General features: G+C 37.9%; 1 protein-coding gene across 1 annotated transcript in view; it reads right to left on the reverse strand.

The window, feature by feature from the left end:
- SLC39A10 (solute carrier family 39 member 10) overlaps positions 1 to 17,237 on the reverse strand; it is a 120,250-nt gene extending 103,013 nt beyond the window's left edge. Inside the window, exon 1 of the mRNA XM_014552479.2 lies at positions 17,124 to 17,237. The gene's annotated coding sequence lies outside the window, so the exon portion shown is untranslated. The remainder of the gene's footprint in view (positions 1 to 17,123) is intronic.
- Positions 17,238 to 22,387: the final 5,150 nt, after the last annotated feature.

Genomic DNA, 22,387 nt, shown 5'->3' on the forward strand with positions numbered 1-22,387 from the left:
AAATCATTCCATTTGCAGCAACATGGATGGACCTGGAGACTGTCATTCTAAGTGAAGTAAGCCAGAAAGAGAAAGGAAAATACCATATAATATCTCTTACATGTGGAATCTGAAAGAAAAGAATGACAATGAACTTATTTACAAAATAGAAACAGACTCACAGACATAGAAAACAAACTTACGGTTACCAGTGGTGAAAGGATTGGGAAGGGATAAATTGGGAGTTTGAGATTTTCAGATACTAACTAATACATATAAAATAGGTAAACAAGTTCATACCATATAGCACAGGGAACTGTATTCAATATTTTGTAGTAGCTTATGATGAAAAAGGATATGAAAACAAATATATGTATGTTTGTATATGACTGAAGCATTATGCTGTACACCATAAACTGACACAACATTGTAAACTGACTATACTCCAATAAAATATATATATATATACACACCAAAAAAGGGCCATAGAAAGAGACTGACATTCTGAAACTCTCAAAAAACAAGATGATCAAATAAACCCAAGGTAAACAGAAGGAAGAAAAAAGATAAGAGTAGAAATCAGTGAATCAGAAAATAGACAAGAGAAGGAGAAAAATCAATGAATCCAAAGGTCTTTTCAGATAAATATTATTATTCATTAGGGAAATGCATATTAAAATCACATAAATTACCACTATCATGACTAAAATAAAAGATTGATAATACCAAATTTTATACGTTACTAGAGGGATGCAAAATGGTAGAGCCACTTTGGGAAACTGCAGTTCTTTAAAAAGTTAAACAAACATTTACCACATGACTCAGCAATTTCACTCATAGGTATCTATTCACAGGAAACAAAAACTTATATTCATGCCAAGACTTTTATGGGAATATTCATAGAAGCTTATTTGTAATAGCCCCAAATCAAAAACAACCCACATGTCCATCAACTGGTAAACAGAGAAACCGTGGTAGACTCACACAATGGAAAACTATTTCACAAAGAGAATAAACTACTGATACACATTAACAATAAAAAGGAAAAAGCTCCGGGACTTGGACAAATCTCACAAGCATTAAGCTGAGTGAAAGAAGCCAGAGACAAAAGGATGCATGCAATACAACTCGATTCATATGAAATTCTAAAAAGGCAGACTGCAGTGGCATGAAGATGAGTGGTCCCTTCAGGGCTGGGGGTGGCAGGAGGAAAAGAGGCATGAAGGAAGTCTTTGCAGATGATGGAAGTGCTCTGTACGTCCGTTTTGGTAGTGGTGACAGGGCTTTATACATTTGTCAAGCTCTTCTAAATATACACTTAACATTATTGGATTTTATTGTATATAGATTGTACTTCAATAAAGCTGCAAAAAATAGAAGCTATATGAATGACATGAAAAATCGAGTCTAATCAATGGTACATTTTTTTCAACACGTTGCTAAATTGATTTCTGATATGCTAGGAAAATCTATCAAAACCTATAACCTCTTTTGAAAGAGGATGTTTAAAAGCATCAGCATACTCATCTTTAAAATGGAAGTAACACAGTGGGGAGGGTATAGCTCAAGTGGTAGAGCACATGTTTAACATGCATGAGGTTCTGAGTTCAATCCCTAGTGCCTCCCCTAAGAATAAATAAATAAGTAAACCTATTTACCTCCCCCAACCAAAAACAAAAAAAAGAAAGAAAGGGAAAGAAAAAAATTGAACTAAGTAAAATGAGACAAACAAATAAATGAAAAATGAAAAAAAATGACTTTGTTATAAAGCATTTAAGACAGTAAAAAGAAAAAAACAAACAAACAAACAGAATTGTATACATCTAGAAAGAAAAGCTTTCTCTCTTCCTCAGGGGGCAGAAGTAGAAAAGTCCAACCAGATGGACAGGGCTCTGTGGGCAGCCGTAGGGTCGGGTGTATGACTGCCAGGTAGTGTGGGCCATTTCCAGAAATTAAGTTGCACACTGTACGGATGCATTATCTAGAGAGCTGATATTAATTAAATCTTGGGTTTTGCAACGAGCCTTTTTACATTCAGGGCAAACTTCTTGCTTCTGCAGAAATCACTGCAGTCACCACATTCATATTCAAAAGACCTTGTCTCTTCCACTTCAGGGCTAGGATTCTGTTCCTGTTTTTGGCAATTAGACCTGCAACTCTCCAAGGAACGAAGAGTCCCTGCAGATTCACAATTATCCTAACTTGCCTGGCACCGCGTTGCTGCCGCCTGGCACTCCCCCGCTGATCTGCTCCATCAGTTCTGCTACTCAAGTCTGAGGAAGCCACAAGCTGTTGTCAAAGAAAGCAGAGGAAAGCTAAAAGCCAGTGTTTTCCATTTAAGGGAAAATTCCATTTTCTCCTTAAAGGTAGGTATCCTTTTAACCTAAATCCACTGTACTAGAACTTTTCCCTCTGTTTCTTAAGCTCATTAAAAAAAGGCACTATGAAATAAACAGTACTTCAATAAAAAATAAATAAAGCTATTATTGTTCCCTTGGAAGCATTAAAAAAAAAAGGCACTATGTACCGAATGATTTTTTTTATCACACCAAATAATTTTGGTGGCTGCTCATTCCTGAATACTGACTGTCCTGAAGAGTAAGGGCAAGAGTCTGAGAAGGTATCACCTTGAAGAGTGTCCTTTATGCCCAGTGAAAATGAGCACATTCTTGAAAATACTGCAGAGCACACACAGAAGTAAGTCATCCTGATGCCACAAAAACTGGGAGAACTGACTTTCCCCAGCAGTTTGTGAGGGTTCTGAGAACCCTTGGCAGCTTGTGAGGAATGGCTTAGGGAGGAGGGTTGATCCCTTATCTGTACCTGAGTCCAAGGGGACTGAACGGCCCACCGCACTGATGGGCCATGGGTTCGAGAAGGGCAGAAGTACCCAGGGTGGAGCTGAGTGTGGGCTGTACAAGATGGTTCCAGCTCAACCCCAGGAGCCTCATCCCACACACATCTCATGATGCCGATGGTGAGGCCAATTCCACTGCAACCCAGGTTGCTGCCTAGAGAGTGAGCTTCCGAGGCCACAGGGATCTATTCAGCTACATTTCCCAAATTCAACAGTTCTCATTCACTGAGGTGTTGTGACTAGAATGAGATGTGTCTCTACTCATCGACTGTCCACAAGACTTAAAATCGACGTAAATGTACTGAGGTTTATTTAAAATACACACAAGTGGATTCACAACTTTCCTTCTATTCTCTTGCATTCTCTAAGCCTGAGTGTGAAACAAGTGTTTGCACAAGTTGGTGGATGCTGGGATTTTAAATCGCCATGAGCACACCCCACGTTAACCTCACCCAGAATGAGCATCCACAGAAATATTGAGATGCACTCCAGTAAGGCGGTGATACGACTGCGCCTCCAACTGTCCTGTTCTGGTGGACAAAGGTCGGATAGGCCCCAAGAAAACGTGCTACACCCTCCAGAATTTAATAGACAAGAGACTCGGCTAAAATAGAACCACAACTAGATTTTTCATTCAAAAGGATACCTTTCTTCTGTTTAAAGCAAGCTGGTTATTTGCCCAGAAAGCTTTTTCTTCTGGCTTCTTCAGCTAATCAAAAATGAATGACGTCTCAGAAGACACATATCTAAATGCTTCCTTCCTTTTGTCATTTTCCCAGCACCTTCAAGCTCAGACAGTTTGACAAATAGGGTGAGAACCTGAACTTCCACACACTGATCATTAACTCCTCTGAAAGAAAGAAAATCACTGATCAAGTGGGAGTGTCTCCACAGTTTCCATGAGGGTGAAAACTGGGGCAGTTTGGTTCCTGATCTGAAAGGGAAACCTAACAGCAAATATCATTGAAAAGTTTTTCATTTTCTTTGGAAGAGGTAACTTAGAAGTGTTACACTATCTCCGGTTTTCTCTTTGTGTATCTTTCCTTCTTGGCAGTCCTATCATTGAGAAATCTGGTCTCTGCTCTCAGGCTTCTAAAGCAGGACAAGCAACTCTTTTCAGAACAGCTCTCATTAGTGGACTATATTAATAGAATTTGATAGATGCTTTATGTTTAGATAACCCGGGCTGCACCTTGGCAATGGTGAGGATCATGACTTAGATCAGAGGTTGCCTAAGATTTTCTGTAAAGGACCAGATAGTGAATATTGTAGGCTTTATACTGCGGGCCATATGTTCTCTGTGGCACCTACTCAACTCTGCCCTTATGGCAAGAAAGCAGCCCCAGACAATGCATAAATGAATGAACGTGGCTGTGTTCCAAGAGAACTTTATTTAAGCCTGAAATTTGACTTTCATATAATTTTCACATGTCGTGAAATATTCTCTTGATTTTTTTTAACCATGGGAAAAAATGTAAAAACCATTCTCAGCTTGCGCTCTGGAGAAAAACAGGTGGAGGACCTGATTTGGTATTTGGTAGATTGTTAGACCCCTGACTTAAAATCACACTAAGCCACACTCCACCTTGTAATTGCTCAAAAAAGGCAGGTTGCAAGGCTCCAGACCAACTGTAAATAATTAAATAGTAATTTGGGGCTACTGGCAGATTGCACTGTTGAGAGTCCTCCTCAGGAATCCCCAAGAGACCAACTGCTTGAATCGTGGCTTCTCAAAGTTTTCCCAAAAGTACTCATAGTGAGACTCATGGGCTTGGCCTGGGAGGGGTACATTGTATGAAGCTGTCTGGCCACAAACAGGAAATTTCTTCCTAGTTCTGTCTTATGTCTTAAATGTTGTTGTGAATTTGGCATTCTATTCCATAATCTGTTTTCCTCCAAATTTTCTAGAAAAACTAATACTCTAGGGAGGCAATGCCTGTTTGCACAGAGCCCTGTTCCTCCAGGGATATGGTGCCTGAGTCTGAAAAACCAGAGGCAGGCTTAGTTCCTACCGTACGCCAGTAAAAACTGAGATACAAGCTTAGCTGCAGAATTCCGTATAGTTAAACAGCTTCATCAGGAATCATTGTTTTGAAAGTACACGGCTGCAATGAGAACTTGCTTTACTTATGATTTTCTGTAGAAAATGAAAAGCTGAATAAAGTTAACTAATACATAAAAGCAATGACTTCAGAATGAACAGAATATAGGAAAACAGCAGGATCAAATGGAAATGGAGTCTCCCATAAGCAACACCAGGATGCCAACAGAAGCCAGCAGCAGCAATTTCTCTTACAGCTGCAATTCTTATAAGAATGTGCATGTTTAAATTACCAAACGCCTCCAGATGTTTTTGACTTTCAGATTCCTTCTTTCAGTCCTACTACCTGGTGGGGATCTTCCCTCCTCGTCTGTTCCCCCTCCCACCCCCCCAAAGATTTAGCAAGATTTACCAACTGATGTTTTTCTGTTGTTTTCTCCCAAGGTACCTACTCTCTCAAAAGTCCAAACCGAAACCTGAAATCAGTTTTGATCCACTTCTAAACGATTTTTCTCTCTTTTAATGCAAACACTTGATATCCTCTTTTAAGAATGTAGCCCAAAATTGTACCCTGAAGCTTACAATAGTCTTATTCCCTGGTGAGTTACCATGACGACCTCAGATTAGCTTCAGGAAAACAGTAACAAGGGTTTCATCCTGTTTCCATCCCTGCGTTACACAGCCCCATCCTGCCCTTGGGGTCCTATCAGGAGGAAGATCAGTGCTAATTCTTCTGCTTCATTTTGCTTCTTTGAAGAGATGAGATTGGGGAAAGAGGCTACACTTTCCCTGAAACGATTTCAATCAAGGAAAGAATCCCTGACAAAATCCTGGCCTCAGCATTTTGCTTTGAAGGGTAGGTTTGATTTGGCTTTCCAGTTTTTCGTAATTTTTTTTTTTTTAATATGATGGGTATGGTTACAAATCTAGTGTCCTGTTTTACAATATGGAGTACCTCACCTTCCTGGCTTTACAAACTCAGCCAATGACTCACTTTGGAAAGTTGCTTTTTCACCTTGAAAAGAGTTTGGAATCTGATTAGGAACAGCAGCTCTGAGTTTTGGTTTTCTTTGTACACAAACCAGATTTTTAATCAAAAGCAATACAGCACCCTTCTCCCTTCCCCTCGCACTCACAAATCTTCAATTAGTACATCTAGAAATGTCTGGTAACTAAGCAGTCAAGGCATTTGGCCAAAATGATGGTAAACCAGAAACAGCTCATCTCTAGGTCAGGGCTCAGATTTAACTTATTATAAGAAAAAAAAGAATGAAATGCTAAAGTTAACTCTTTTGGCAGGCTTTTAGAGTCAAGTACTAAATACTACAAGGTCTGGGCAGCATGCAGATATTTCATTTTAGAGCTCTTTAGAGGTGTTTAAAATTTAGGAATTCAAACAGTGAATCCCTGACAGTGGATTTAGGGATTCAATACATCTTGGTCCACTGAAGGACTGCAGCAATCAGGGACCTGCTGACAAATGGCCTGAGCATGTCTGTCCATCCTTGTCCTCAGGCTCTGCACACAGTGGGGTCTGTGTCTGCGGTTCACCTCTCACACACCTGCCCTTCCGTCCTTGGAACTTCAGTCATTTGAGTTGCATAGCAAACAGTGGGCTATTTTCTTAGCTATTTTCTGATAAGCCTGAACATCTTCGCTGATCAAATTACTTATTTGCTGCTTCTCCTACCTGAGACACCCTGATGGGAACTTCTATGCCTCACAGCTTTATTTCTCGATTCTATTTCTTGAAATCTGAACATTTCAGCATTAGCCATTGAGAACTGAAAAGTACTGATTGTGGTAATTTAAAAAGAGGGAAAAGGGGTTTGGGAATTGAAAACTCAGTTGAAGAGGATGCCCATTAGCAGAAAGAAAGGAAACTTAAGAGGTAGAAGAAATGCCAGGCCTCTGAGGGGCATTTGGACGGTGTCCTGAGCAAGGCACTGAGACTCGAGTGTAACAGTCTAACGGCCTGAGCTGCAGCGTGGAGCTACAAGAGAGCTTAAGCTTAAGACTAGATCCCCACAGGGTTTTGAGAGGACTGAGAAATAGCTACTTGGCTACATGGGGCAGGTTAAATAAGGATAGTCTAGAATTTAAATTTTTTTAATTCTTAAAATTATTGTATGACAAAACTACTTGCGGATTGGGACTGAGGACCAAAGATGCAAAACAAGCCACCACCACTCATGGCAATAGAGGAAAACAAAACTCAAGAGTTGCGTTACCTGCAACAAGATGACCTCACTGAGAGTCCGTAGAATTGAGACCTTGAACAGTTTTGAGTCCAAAGTAAGAAAAATGAACCCTACAAACATGCATCATTCTTTATTTCCTTTTTTTTTTTTCTTTTGTGTGGAGGTACTGGGGATGGAACTCAGGACCTTGTGCGTGCTAAGCATGCGCTCTACTGCTGAGCAATGCCCTCCCCTCTCCAACATCCATTATTATTGATATGTCACACAATGTGTTATTTGTCTGCTCACATCATCGCTTTGTTTCGGGAATAGCAAAATAATCGTAAGGGGCTTCTGTGAGTCTCTTCCTGACCTCCCATTTCCTGAACTATTTCTCCTTAAGGTTTTAACCATCTAAATCACATACTTTCTGGGGGTAGTGAATAGCTCTGTGGTAGAGTGCTTGCTTAGCATGCATGAGGTCCTGGGTTCAATCCCCAGTACCTCTATTAAATAAATGAATAAACATAATTACCCCCCCCCAAAATGGTAAAAAAACATTGTCTTTTTAAATCACATACTTTCTAAGAAAGAAGTTTTCAGAAGTCTGAACTTGGAATGGGTCTCCTATACTGTGGAGCTGAGAAAGTTTCAAGTTGGAAGAGGGTTTGCAGCAACAGAGTTAATTCACACTTTCAAGAGCCTGCAGTCTGAGGTTCCGTCCCAGGGAGCAGGCAGCCCCACACACTTCACAGTTGGCATTGACCTGAAATGCCTACTGATCTGTCTGGGCCTGTAAGTAATTTTCTTTTATATTTAAAATTGTACCCTTGGCACAGCTAATCGGAAGGTGCAACATATTAAAGAAATTTTTAAGAGCACAAGGCAATTCCAGCAAAGAATATATAAGGCAAGATTTGAAAAATTGTTACAAATCTACCAAGTTCGATATTAGTTCGCCAGGAAACACAAATACTATTTAACGACCTCATCTTGTATTTGTATTATATAATTTGTGTATCATCTTTGATTCTTCCACTTTTAACGTCAGCATTCTAAAAATTATACATGTTTTAATGAGTATATTTTACATTATATGGAAATTTATCTGCAATTATTTTCATTGTCTATTGTATTCCCTAACTTCTGTTTACGTTCATTTAATATTCCATTTCATAAAAATGTTTGTCAAATCAGATCTTCTAATTGATTGGTTTGAAACAGAAAAATTTTGTTAGTGTTCAGTTTTGTCCCTTGATTTTTCTGAATATATTCCCTCATCATATCATTCAAGGATTTTGGGGTTAATGATCATTTCAAAGAGATAAGGTCCTGTTAGTGGTACATTCCTTTTTCATTGCAATTTTCCATCTCTCACTGATTTAACAATTTACTAGCTCAGTTTTCTGATCAGCCTGAAAATTTTTGCTGATCAAATTGCTTATCTGCTGACTAAATTGCACACAAGCCTCAGTCTATTTATCAGGCTGTTAACTGAAGGACTGTGGTGTGTTTACTGTGAAATTCCCGCGATATTATGAATACTCAGCATACACATGCACCACTATCTGTGGATTCAAAATTATTTATTTCGTAGTAGGAATTAAGATTTTTGTTGTTGTTGTTTTCTTTTTTTCTGATTTGAACAGTTATCAGGTGAAGGGATTCAGAACATGCCACCCCAAAATGTACCACTTTGGCATACTGATTATTTTGAGCTGAAAACACTTGAGAGGCAGCAGATGCCCGAAGGCTGTTGGACCTCCCCCTTCCTAACTAAAAGCAGGTCATAAAATTTCCAATGAGAAAAGAACCCTCCCTGGTGTATTAGAAGAGAACATTCTTACCATCAGACTGGGAGATGTGGCCGGAATAGACCGGTACTAGCTTCCTAAACTAACCCTTATCTCCCCTTAGCTTTATATAGTCTCTGGCCACTGCCCCACAACTTACTGCCCTTGGCCCAAGCCCCTTTATCTTGCCATATCTCTACAATTGATGGTTTCTTTGTGTAAAAATGTGTATAAACTTTGGGGCCTGATGACTTCTTCAGGTCTTTCTTTTCCACTGAAGACTCCCATGTACGTGTAAAAAAAGTTTAAATAAATGTGTATATTTTTCTCATGTTAATCTGTCTTCTGTTAGTTTAATTCTTAGGCCAACCACAGAACCTAAAAAGGTAAGAGAAGTTTCCCACCCAGACCCAATAAAGTTCACACACAGACACACACACACACACTCGAGTTCTTCTGCACTTTTGTACATTATATGATGTTGCCTGATAATTGTGTCATATGTCCAATATTGTACATCATCCTAGAATCTCTAGATTCTCAGAATTGAAAGAAATCTTGAGACAATCAAATCAAACTGCTGTCTTATTTGGTTTCTCACCATTATAATTTTAGGGGGACTATACTATTAACTCATAATACCTTGGATGAACACTTAACATTGCTTAGAGATGGTAAAGAACTAGTCCCTGGAGTTTTGTTTCTTCTCATGACTTCCTTTTAAAAACACAGATCTAACAATTTAAAGCTTTAAATGAAACAATTCCCTGTGTATACAGCAAATATCAATAATTTAATTTTCTATGTGCCAAACACTTATATTCTTTGCTACAGTTAGTAGTTCCTAGATTTGTTACTCTGCTAAAAACATGAGAAAGGAGATTCGTAGAGGAAAAGGAACAAGGTGTAAGAATCTCAGAATCAAAGGTGGCAACACTTCTCCTTAGATAGTTTCTAACAAGTGGAAATTCAAGTTTACGTCTTCAACAGAATATTTCACTGATACCCTGGAAGTACTCTGCCATCCTTGAATATTGGTCAAGTGCCATGCCCCAAGACACCAAATTCAAAAGTTTAAAGAGCAAGGAAATACACAAGCAAGTGAGAGAGGCATTAAATACTCTTTCCACGGCCTCAGTAATAATATGTCTTAAGCCTGGGGTAGGCTGAATTTAAGAAGACTTACCCTCGAAGCAGCTTTTCAAGGTGCTTAAGGTCCAAAGAAAAAGGATGCAATTCTGTTCTCCCTTAAATAAATTTTCTTATGTCTTGGTTGGGGAGACCTGGTGAGAGGTCAGAATGGTCTCAGCCGGCCTCCCTCTAAAGTAGTCCTGTGATGGTCTTTGGGAGGGGCTTGCTGTTCCTAATTAGCATCACAGTGGCTCCCCATCTAATCCTAATCCACTGCATATTCTAGCTTTTGTGATTTTTACTGACTGTTAATTCTCTTTGCTTTCTTCAGCACAGATATGTGTCCCTGAGCTTCCAAACTTCACTTTATAATTTCATCAAATTCTATAGGACTAAAACATCATGTCTGAGACATAACCCACCTCAAGATTTACCTTTGAAGTGATGAGGACTTTGCCATGTTGCTTTCACTGGAAAGTGAACAAATCTCAGAGAAGACAGTGCTGGCTGACACTGTGGGTTCTCTCCCTTCAGATGTGGCTCCCACAGATTCAAGGATGGCCTTTTTCCTTCTTCACATCTACTTACCTCCTTAAATAAAAAGGTGTGGCAGTGTCTGGAACAGGAGAGTGGAATCCTAGCCTTTTAATTTCTGTGTAGATATAGAGTTCTTAAGGAGAAGATGAAGGGCAGGGAGCTTGCCTTTTAGTCCCATGTAAGAAATCTCAGGGAATATATTCTGGAACATATACCTCAGGAAGAAGTTCAGAACCCTTACTGAATTGGCATCAGCATCATCACCTTCATCAATAACCACATTATTGCAACTGGTAATATAATAGCACGCCTACTGTGTCCCAGACTTTGCTAAGCATGAATTATCTCATTTAATCCTCTGAACAACCTTATAAAGTAGGAGCTGTTACCATATCCATTTAAAAAGGAAAAAACTACGTTTTGCTCTGAGGGTAAATTGGTCCAATGTACTAGAGATACTAATGAATGGTACTACTATACCACAATTAAAATATAGTCTCTCTGACTCCCTAGTTCCTGCTCTTAAGCACTCACCATCTAAAACTGGGCCTGCCAAGCAACTGATTTTTAGAGATAAAAGCAAAACTAGATGTCCAATGTCTCCTTGAAGTTGAAGGATTACCATGGCCACAGTATATATTTTATTTATAAAGGTTTAAAAAAAATTATTTATCTATCACTCAGTCATAAAAAACAATGGAATTGTGCCATTTGCAAGAGCATGGATGGATCTAGAGGGCACTGTGCTAAGCAAAATGAGTTAGACAAAGAAAGACAGGCACTGTATGATCTCACTTATATGCAGAATCTGAAAAACAAAACAAAGGAACAAACAAAACAGAAACAGACTTGTAGATACAGAGAGCAAACTGGTGATTGCCAAGTTGGGGAGAAGGCTAGGGGATTGGTGAAATAGGTGAAGTGGATTAAGAGATTCAAACTTCCAGTTATAAAATAAATAAGTCCCTGGGGTGTAATGTACAGCCCAGGGAAGATAGTCAATAATACTGTAATAATTCTGCATGGTGACGGATGGTTACTGGACTTTTCGTGGTGATCAATTAGTAATGTATTTGATTGTTGGATCACTGTTGTACACCTGAAACTAACATGGTGCTGTATGTCAACTACACCTCAGTAGAAGATAAATAAACAGAGTAGTACAAGCAAAAGTATGTATCTAGGAAAAAGAAGACATGAATAAACTTATCTACATAACAGAAACAGACTCACAGACACAGTAAACAAACCTATGGTTACCAGAGTGAAAGGGGTGGGGGGAGGGATAAATTGGGAGTTTGAGACATGCAGATGCTAACTACTATATATAAGATAGATAAACAACAAGTTTCTTCTGTATAGCACAGGGAACTATATTCAATATCTTGTAGTAACCTATAACAAAAAAGAATATGAAAACGAATACATGTACATATATGTATGATTGAAACATTATGTTGTACACCAGAAATTGACACATTGTAACTGACTCTACTTCAATAAAATATATATATAATATATATTTATCTATTACCTAATTCTCTGACCTGACTGATACTGATAATGAATCAAGAGTATCAGATAATTTATCAATTATTTACTTACGGAAAATATATTAAAACCTGAATTAAGAATTAAGGAAAGCATGTAGTAGGGATCATTTTTACAGCAAGATTACTTTACAAAGTGTTTTTGTTTTACGGAAGAAGGGGAAAGAAAACATTGGTTTTTGACATTAGCCGTTTTTACTTCAGTTTTATAAATGTATAGGAATACTAGCCAAGAAAGCCTAATCACTTTAGTTACTGTGTCAGACAAACTTCTGCATCTAAAACTTATTTTTGCTCTGGAATGCATTCTGCTAAAAATGACTTTCCTTATTATTTTTGGTTTTCTCAGATCTCCCACTAATATATTTTGTGCATCTGCTCATCAGTTTGTACAGATTTCCAAATGGGATTAGCAGTCTTAACAACTTTGCTATTAGCTACCCCAATAGCAGCCTCGGAGGGTGTTTTGTTTATCTTCTGCTTTAGCAAATGTTGCATTGTTTTAGTGTCATTTGGTATGCGCAACAATCTGGAATTTGCATTGGAAACATATGAATTTCTTATTTTTAAAAAGCCATACATAAATCATTAATGATAATAATAAATGCCCAAAGGAATTTAATTTTACTGTATTTATCCCAATTACTGAAATAGTTTAAAGAAAGCAGTCACTTAAGACTTTCTAAAACATTTACATCTATGCATATATCATTTAAATGTATGTATTTAATAGCATATGCATTTATAGTCAAAGAAGGCCTTACAGAATCTGGGAAAGACTTGTCAGGAAAGCCAACAGGTCACTTTTCTACAGCATAAAAATATATATTCCCTCAACAATTGAAGGACAAATTTTGAGATAAGTTTTGTCTTTTTGTCAAGAAAATACATTCTCATTTCTAATAAACTGTCATCCTCACCATAATACAGAAAATAGAATAGTTGCTGAGTTTTTTCCACTTTAAATAGGTTCCTCTCTCAATATGTGGTACTATTTAAAAAAAAAAACTTTTGAGAATATTACCTTCTAAAATGCTTTTATTTATGTTGATGTCATACTTACATCTTTAGCATTCCATCCATCTGTATCTATTTTAAAAAATATTTTTCTTTTATACTAGGTGGAATTTGACTTGCTCTAAAAGATTTTTTTCTGTTTTGGGGAAGCAGCAGGTACTCGGATTATCAACTCTTGCAAGCAGTTTCTTTCTCACTTTGAAGTGATGATCGTCTCAGTCTAATTTTTCTTTCTTTACTTCCTTCTTCTCTCCCTCCCAACTTTTCTCCCTTCCTTCTTTTCTTTTTCCTTCCTTCCTTCCCTTCTCTCCCTCTCTCCTTATTTCCTTTCTCTCTCTCTCTCTCTTTTGAAAGAAGGTGGCTTAAAAGGAGGCAGTCACTGAGCACTGAAATTGTTGAAGGCTGTTAACTTAGTAAAGCACTGGGGCCATTTAAAAGCAAGTTTTATTTACATTTGAGATGATGAATATTGCACATTCTGTTGACTTCAATACCAGGCTCATGACTACATAACTATAAATTATTGAAAATTAGCTTTTATTGGGGGATCATAGATCAATGCATAGAACCTCGAGAGAGCTGAGTGGTCATAATCCTCACTTTGAACTCTACACAAGGTGAGAGGGAGTAAACATGCTCTTCCCTGTGCAAAAAGGAGAAGTCCATCATCTTACTCTTGATGGCCTAGTATGGTTAGAGGTCAGAACAGGAAGCGCCATTGTTAACAGGCAGAAACATGAAAGTTCTGTTCTTAGGAACACCTTGAACCCTCTTCCCCAGGGAGGACATCTTGAATGCAGGAACTTTGGGTGGGACCATATGACTTCCTGCATTCTCTTCAATCAATGTGGTAAAGTTTGTTTTTGTTTTAAAATGCAGTTAAAGGAAAGACATTTGCCATTTCAGAAGAGAACAACATTCAGTTCCTTTTAGATTTTTCTGAGCATCTGTGATCGTTTGTCATATGTGGCTAAAAAATGACCAGTACTGATGAAATACCATTTTATTTTTAGAGAAAAGCTTCAGCACACTTTCCCAAAATAATTTCTTTTAAAAAAAAAATCTCTGCTTCCTTTCAGGAAGTTTTGTCCATGGCTAAATGTGGGTGCATATACTTTCATGATAAAAGCCATCTTTTTACCCAAATATACTGGTGGTAAAAAGCTTAAGCTATGGCCTCTGGAACCAGTGCATTAGAATTCTTCTTCCTAGATTCCTTGTGCACAAATATTAATGAATCACTTTTATAACACTTGTTGACTGGAAACAAAGTTTTAAACAAAGAGAAAAACATTATAAACCTAAAAAATGAATAGAAAGTCAAGAAAGAAATAATGTATTTTAGTCTCTAAACTTTCATTTTCAAACTTCTAAGTTTTCTCCCAGCCCATGTCTGATGGTAAATGAATATTCTAGAACCAAACTATCGTTCAAAGTAAGGATCAGCATACATTTTTTTTTGCAGGTCAAATGAATCCAAGCTACTTTTTCTCTTTCCCTAATGAAATGAGACTATTTCAAACAAAGATTATACAAGTATATTGGCGGAACATTTTCAACCCAAATGCTTAATTAGAAGTTTATCCTTACTGGTAAGTCGTCACCACACTAAAAATACAACTTAATACAGTACAGAATAAAAGATAAAATCCCCAGATAATGGACCAGGAAATTAGGATAAAACATGTTTCTACACACACTAAGATCCAGTCAAGAACTTGACCAAGGACACCATTTTATTTATCTTTTTTGTGGGTCTTAAATATTTTGAGTTTAGAGTTCCTTACGTATTGATTTCTGTATACAATCAAAGAAAAAGAAGTTTTCTGACTTATCTTTTGTAAAATATCATATTGCTTGCCTTAATGAAAAATAGGAAGCATTTTGCACAACTGTGGAGCTAGTCTAAGAACAGATGGCTTTGTACCAAATCTCATAATCCAGTAATCAACTAGAACCTTCTTTCGTATTTCAGACCATCAAAGTAGAGAAGAGTTGTAGGACCAGAGTGAAACTCACAAGAAGCTCTCTTTATCCCACGTATGTTATTGTAATAGAATTTACTGAAATTCCATTTTCCATCTGCAAAAGCCAAGAGAAGCAGCAAGAACTATAACAGTGGAAGAGGGTGAGGGGATAATTCCAGAGTTTCCATGTTTCAGAGTCTGATGCGGTTACAGGGCCATTTAATTTAGCTTCCCACCTTTTCTCTTCCCAAGATTATGGTGCTTCTGTTCACTTTTTGTTTTACAAAGTGAGTTGGAAATTTAATGGATTTTGCTTTTGCAGGTGGAATTTTGAAACAGAGGGGAACTTAAAAGGGAGACACTTGATTGCAGGATCAAAAATCTAAAAATTATGGGACTTTTATAGGAAGAGATTAAAAAGTTTATTAAAAACTTTACATTTAAAAAGTATTTTATACTTTACAAAGCACTTTCACATAAAATTACTTTATTTGAATGTACAGTGAGGGAAGTCTAGGGTCACAGCATGAGTTGGTTACTGACAGAACTATGACCATAAACCATGTATCTTTTTTCCTAGTCTGAGATTCTTCATTCTCTCATCCTCTCTCTTTCTTTCCTTTTGTTTTCCTGAGGAGGGTGAGGTCATTAGGTTTATTTACTTATTTTTTTAGTGGAAGTATTGGGGATTGAACCCAGGACCTCATGCATGCAAGGCAAACACTTTAACACTGAGCTATACATTTCCCCCCTTCTTTCTCTTTCTCTCTCTCATTTTCTCTCTCTCTCTCCCCTTCTTTCCCCCTCCCCATGATTGATTCTGAAACTTACTTTATAGATGCTTAACAACATAAAAACTAAAAGCTTTTTGAGGGCAAATTTGGTGTTCTATTTACCTTTGCATCTCTAGTATCTAATCCAACATAAGTATTCAGCTAATGCTTGTTGAATGAATGAATGAATAAAATAAAATAAGGCAAACTGACATAGAAACGTCTTTTCAGGTAGTAAATAAGTGAGTGAAAATAGAAGAGCAATATTATAGGTTTTAGACAAATATTCAGAATATCAAGTACTGTATTAGATGCTATCCATTTATCTATCTGTCACCTATCTTGGTAGCCTCATTCCAAGCAATACATTTTATCATCTCTTATTGTTTACAAGTGTTCAGGTCACTAAGTCATACTTATAAATTAGAAAAAAATTGGTCCTGTTTTACTGGCAACATAGAATTCATTCTTCAGTAACATAAGGTTTATTGGAATACAACAAATGAAAATGGTCATAATTACTTGTTACATCTGGGAAGGTACAACACTGTGACTGTTAACTTATATTTACATGTTTTTCTTATTTATCGCTATTATTTTTTCCTTTATAAAATTCACAAGTTTATGAAAGTGTTAACTGACCATTTTTATATTATCCCATCACATTGGCTTATTCATAACTAGACTTCAATTGGCCATACTTAGATAAAACAAGTTTTCATTCATATACTTCATTCAACCTGCATGTTTAGAGTCTAGATAAAGATCCTGGACATGCGGGGCTTTATTTTAGTTCTGCAGAGTCTACATAAGTAAATATTTGTGTATGTGACTTGGAAGAAAATTTAGAGGAAGGACTAATTTATTACTTATATGACTAATAATTATTGGGCTCATGTGCTAGCAAGATACACTGAGGAAAAAGAATCTCAAAGACCATAAAGGCAAACCCATAAAATGAACCACAATGAAATATCCAAGATCTGATTTAGATTCTCTAGATTCATACCAAAGAAGAAAATGCCAAAAAATGGCCCAAGCTGTTACTTTGCCAACTTAGTTACTGCTGTCAAGAAACATTACAGGATGCCATCTAGTGACAAGTGACCAAAATAGGATTAATCACATCAAAATGATGGGATAGAGAGGTGAAATTCCCAGGATTTAGGTGTAAAGGGGAAAACCCTTCTGAGAGAATTACATTCGATAGGTTAGTTTTATTTCTCCAGGTGTATGAAAATGTATCACTGATCTGTAGCCCAGGGACTTTTATTTTGAAATCCTATATTGTCACCTACCTTCAAATCTGCCCCTCGACCTCCTGTCCTCCTCTGCCGCTGCCCTGCACCGTCCAGTCCACAGCTGAACTCAGAAGTGAGGAGTGTGGTCCGAGTTGCAGCCCCCTGTATAGTGACAGGTGGTGGAGGTGGAGCACTTTAGAAGCCAGTCTCAACAAATTAAAAAAAAAAAAAAAGCTTCAAAAAAAGATGATTCCTGAAACAATCTGTGCCCAATTAAAAATAATAACAACAATAATAAATACACTGTTGGGAGTTCAAAGAGTAAAACTAAAATAGGGGCCAGAGGAAATCATCTTTGTTTTTCTCGGCCAACGACTGTGCGGACCTGATGCTATCTTGTGCCTTGTACCAAACCTTCACTGGAAACGCTGGAGACCTCGCTCTGAATGGCTGTAGCATTATGCCCTAAGGGAAATAATTTTCTCCAACATTTTTCATCTTTTGTAAACAGATGGCATAGATTTCTTTTTTTAAGAGAAAGACCAACAATCTGTCAACTGTGGAATTCTCATAGTCCAATAGTTTCTTTTTGATTAATTTTTTTACAACTAGATTAAGCAGTGCTGCTGCCATAGATACATTTAAGAAAATGAGACCCTTGGCTGTGTTCACATATATCTGATTAAAGCTCAATAGGAATATTTGGGGGGCCTTAGAAAAATACCAAGTAAAATCCTTTGTGAAATGAAAAGAAAAGCTTATCAAAATCTCCAGCTTCAAGTGTGTTTAGCTGTTTTCTTTTTATTGTTGCCTACATGCTGTGATTGGAGCACAATGTGTGGAAATTGCATAACCATTATTTCCACAAATCAAAGCTATTGAGAAATGCGAAGGCTGAGTAGGAGCTGCTGCATGAAGTGTTGATGAAAAAAATTCTGCCTTTATGTCTAAAGTCTTCCCTTCTTTCTTTCAACTAGTATTTAGTTGTAACCATCGCTGGGCTTTGTTTTGTTTTGTTTTAACTAAAATCAGAATCAGCCAGAGGCCAAATAACGTTTTTTTGAAAAGTGTTTTCTCTCTGTTTCTTATTTTTCCTGAGTTCAACTTTCTTTGATTATTTTTGATATCTTGGATTAGTCTAGGCAAAGGCATCTTAATTCAAGTATTAGAACCATCAAGAAAACTTTGAGTGCAGTTTTTAGGCCTCAGGGGGAAGTTTTGGGGCCCTCTCAGGTTTGTGGGGACTAGAGAGGCTCCTTTCTCTCCTTCTTTCACAGTTAAACTAGTAACCAGTCAGATTGGTATTTGGGTTTAAGAGAACCTGAATGCATTATAAGGGAGGGAAGAAAAATTTTCTTCTTTTGGCTTCCTGCATTTCCTCTTTCACTCCAGCAGAGAAGTTCGGTTGTACTGCTCTGTCACCCACACACTTCTTTCCTTCAGGTCACCCCCAAGGACTGATAAGAACCTGAAAACTCCTCTGCCCATGAGCACATCCAGAGTTAGTCTGGGAATGGGTGGGGATCTCCAACACCCTCTTGGAAATCAGGAGGTGAAAACGGGAATTGCCTTAAAAGTGAAATGTCCTCGTGTTGGGAGAAATGTTACCGGGGTATTTGGTTAATCTTTTCAACATGCAAACACACTCTGAGGAAGTAAGTCTGCAAAAAAGGCATAAAATGTAGCCATGCGTTGACATTCTTCAGCACCTGGGATATAAATGAGCATAAATATCTTTTCAGGTTCTAGATTTATGATCAAAGATTATTCTATAACGTTTGTGCTTCAAGAGTGTTTCAGTGTTCTTCCAAATAAGTTTCAGAGACTATAAGGCTAAAATGGTGATTAAAGCAACTGGCTATGATCAGTCACCCAGTTTAATTTTGAATCATGGTGATAGCTTTTCTTTTATCTTTAAATTTGATGCCATTTTTCTTACTATCATTTTCACCCCTGGGATTTTTCTGGTTAGAGATGTATATAATTTTCTTTCTGCCCACATCTCCTTCTAAAAAAATCTGTCCCCACCCACAAACCCTGCTGAACAGATGGGCCTAGTCACCCGTGAGTGTGTCAGGTGACCCTACTCCTCAGGCGCTAAGAGGTGAGGACCAGTGTGCATCAATCTTTGGGTTAGGCCAGACCAATAAGATGATATCACTGGAGAATTTTGAACTAGGTCATAAAAGTCATAGATGGGTGATGGAAATTGGATTTGCAGAGTCACAGGTATTTGGTTTGAGAGTTAGTCCATGACAGGCCTCAGCCACCTGTACATCAAATTTATGAGAGGTCTTAAAGAAAGAACCTTGCAGATGGAGCCAGCCTAGGAGAGTGACATAGATGAGACACGCAGAGAGAAGCAAGAGCCCAGTCCTCCTTCTACTCTCTAAATAAACATTATGTTTCCCAGCATGGTTTGGGCTGGATTTGCTCAGCTGCAGGGGTAATTCCTGATTGCTTTAAGCCAATCTGCAATATCACATCCCCCTGTCCAGATGATTGGTTCAGAGTAGGCATGTGACCCAATTAGGGACCATGAGGTTAAGGAGACAGTTACAGGAGTTTGGTAGGTGGGGGGGAATTCCCTCTAATCCATGAGAGTTGCCTCAAAAGTACCCTCTGCTTTTGTAGATATGAACTAGGACGCATATAGCTCTATTTTTTCTTACTACTTTTTTAAAAACCATTAGTGAAGGCAGCCATAGATGAAAACCACATCATGAAAGACAGGGTACAGTAATGGAAAAAAAGTAGGTCTTTGTTGACATTACGGAACCAATGGTTTTTTTAAAGCCTGTCCAATTTTTGGGTTTCTCAGTCATATGAACCAATAAAATCCTTTAATTGTTTAAATTGTTTGGATCTTACATTTGAGTGAGATTAATGATTTTCTAGGGGTCAGCACAGCAAGCCATCCCTTGAATTTCACCAATCCCTAAGATGAGCCATTCTTAGTACCATTTTCTCCGTTGTGTTTTGCCTGGTTCTGTGTCATCGAGCAACATTCTGGCACATTTTCGTTGCATCATCCATATTTATTAAATGAGAAGTCCCTTCCTCTCTTACTCTCTCAATATTTTCTGCATACATGTCTTTGGACGTAGTGCACTTTGAGGAGGCATCGCACTTTTGGGTTGTATAAAGCAGTCTTGGAGAAGATTAAAGCCAACTAATACTGCAGTGACCGTGACTGAGGAAGGATCCAGTGAACTTCATCAAGGCCTGGGAAAGTAAAGCAGTAACTATGAAGATGGACACCACAACACACGCTTCCTTTTTGCATACATTTTACAGACACCTTCTTTTCTACCTCGATAAGACTTCATCCTCTGCACTTGAAATGCAAGTAGACAGGAAAAAAAAAAGATTATATTTTCTTACAGTCAAAATCGAGGGGTGGATCTGGATCTTGTACATAATTTCACTTAATCTGACAGCCCTGCCTGTCATCATTAGCTCCTTCATAGAGATGGGGAAATGAAGAAGAGAGGTTAATTAACTTGCCCAAGAGAGGAAGTGACAGAGCTGAGACTGGAATGAAAAGTTACACTATTACTTTATGTTAATTACTGAATCGTGATTAATTTAAGACCTCTCTGGTCTTGCCAGGTCTGGTGCTCTTGCTGAAAGGTTGTCCTCACAAGCTTAGATTACCTCTGGAAACATTATAAAAAGCTGATAACCGTAGTTCCCCTCCAGGGATACAAACTGAGTGACGGGGAGCGAGAAATGTGGTGTGTTTCGTTTCCCCTGCCTGTTTTGTGCCTTTTAATTTTGAACCAGATGCTTATATTACTTTATCCAAAACGAGAAATGATGTATTTTAAAGAAATGATATATTTTTAAAGAAAATCACATCATGGAAATTTTTTATTGGATAAAATGGTCGGCTTATATTGGATGAATTGGAGATACTTTCTAGCTTTAAAATCATTTCATTGTGTATTTCCATGAATGGAATCCCAGGCTGGAGAATAGAAAGATGCCTGCACTGAATGTTCTCTTAAACCACCGAAACTGCCTGAAATGCTCTTTAAAAGGCTACCTATATTTTCAGCAGTATCAATGGCTTTTTAAAAAAAAATCAGATAAATTGAATTAAATTTTGAGAGTTAACCTTCAGATTTAGATTAGGCTGAATGTCTGGAGGGTCCAATAAAAGCCAAAGGGACCTGCCGGCATTTTCACTTGAAAGGATAACTTTGTGGTGACTAATAGCAAACTATCTAAGGAGTGGAAGACTAGAGTTAGGAGTCCGGCCTTTAATCACTGCAGATCTCCCCCAGCTGAGGACAAGCTGAAGGCACATGTGCTTTGCAAATTTAACTTCTCTAGAACACAGCAGGCACCTGGTAAAATTACTAGGAGAGGCCCTACAACCAAAACGAAGGAGGAGAAAGGAAATTCACAAACATGGCCACTGGCAATTTGCCTTCATTTTCTACTGGCAAACTCCATGGGAGACAGGAACCCTTTGGAGCTGACCTTGTCTCTTCCTACCAAAGACAGTTTCCAATGTGCCTGTGTGTGTTTAAATGCTTTACGTTTGTGAATCTTTCAAGTGTCAGAGATCCCAATTCACTGTTAGCATAAGAAGCTATTTGGTCAAACATGGCACAACTTTTCAGTACACCTGCTTGAGAGTTCCTATTTTTGAGCGGCCTGAACCACTAAAAATGATGAAAACCTTTTCATGCACTGAAATTAACATAAATATGAGCCACACATCTAAGCTCCACTGTACTTAGCACTGAAGACAGTCACGTCTAATTTTGCTGCTATAGAGAGCAAATCAGTTCTGCTAACTAAAGCCCACAGTATTTTGCACATTATTTTTCTGAATTCTATTTTGGTATTTGAAATGCTAAAAAATTCTGCCCCAGCACTCTTTCTGGAAAAGTCTGCATGTTATCTTTTGATCTCTGCTGCTGGTTCACATGTCACTCATGGCTAAGTTTTAAAGATGAAGGGGGGTTTTATTTATGGAATTTTGTATTATTTTTTTCTATTCACTATACTGCACTTCCTCTTCTGAGACCTCAGGATTCTGCTGCAAATTACAATGGGAAGGGACAATAACAGCCTTTGCTAAGACTTCAGAACTATAGGAAAACGATCCCCACATGGGATCCCGGCTTGAAAGTATTTCTGCCCTTTTGTGTAAGACACTATGCCCAGAATCATTTATGAGAAGACTAGACATGCACAAAGGGAAAAATCCGTTGCATACTTGTGTCTCGGAATCCAATAAGCCTGAAGGACGTGCCAGACTTGTACCTCTATTTCTCTTTGCCCACAGGGGCTTCTGTAGACAACTG

The sequence above is a fragment of the Camelus ferus genome, chromosome 5, assembly GCF_009834535.1.
Source record: "Camelus ferus isolate YT-003-E chromosome 5, BCGSAC_Cfer_1.0, whole genome shotgun sequence".
Taxonomy (NCBI): Eukaryota; Metazoa; Chordata; class Mammalia; order Artiodactyla; family Camelidae; genus Camelus; species Camelus ferus.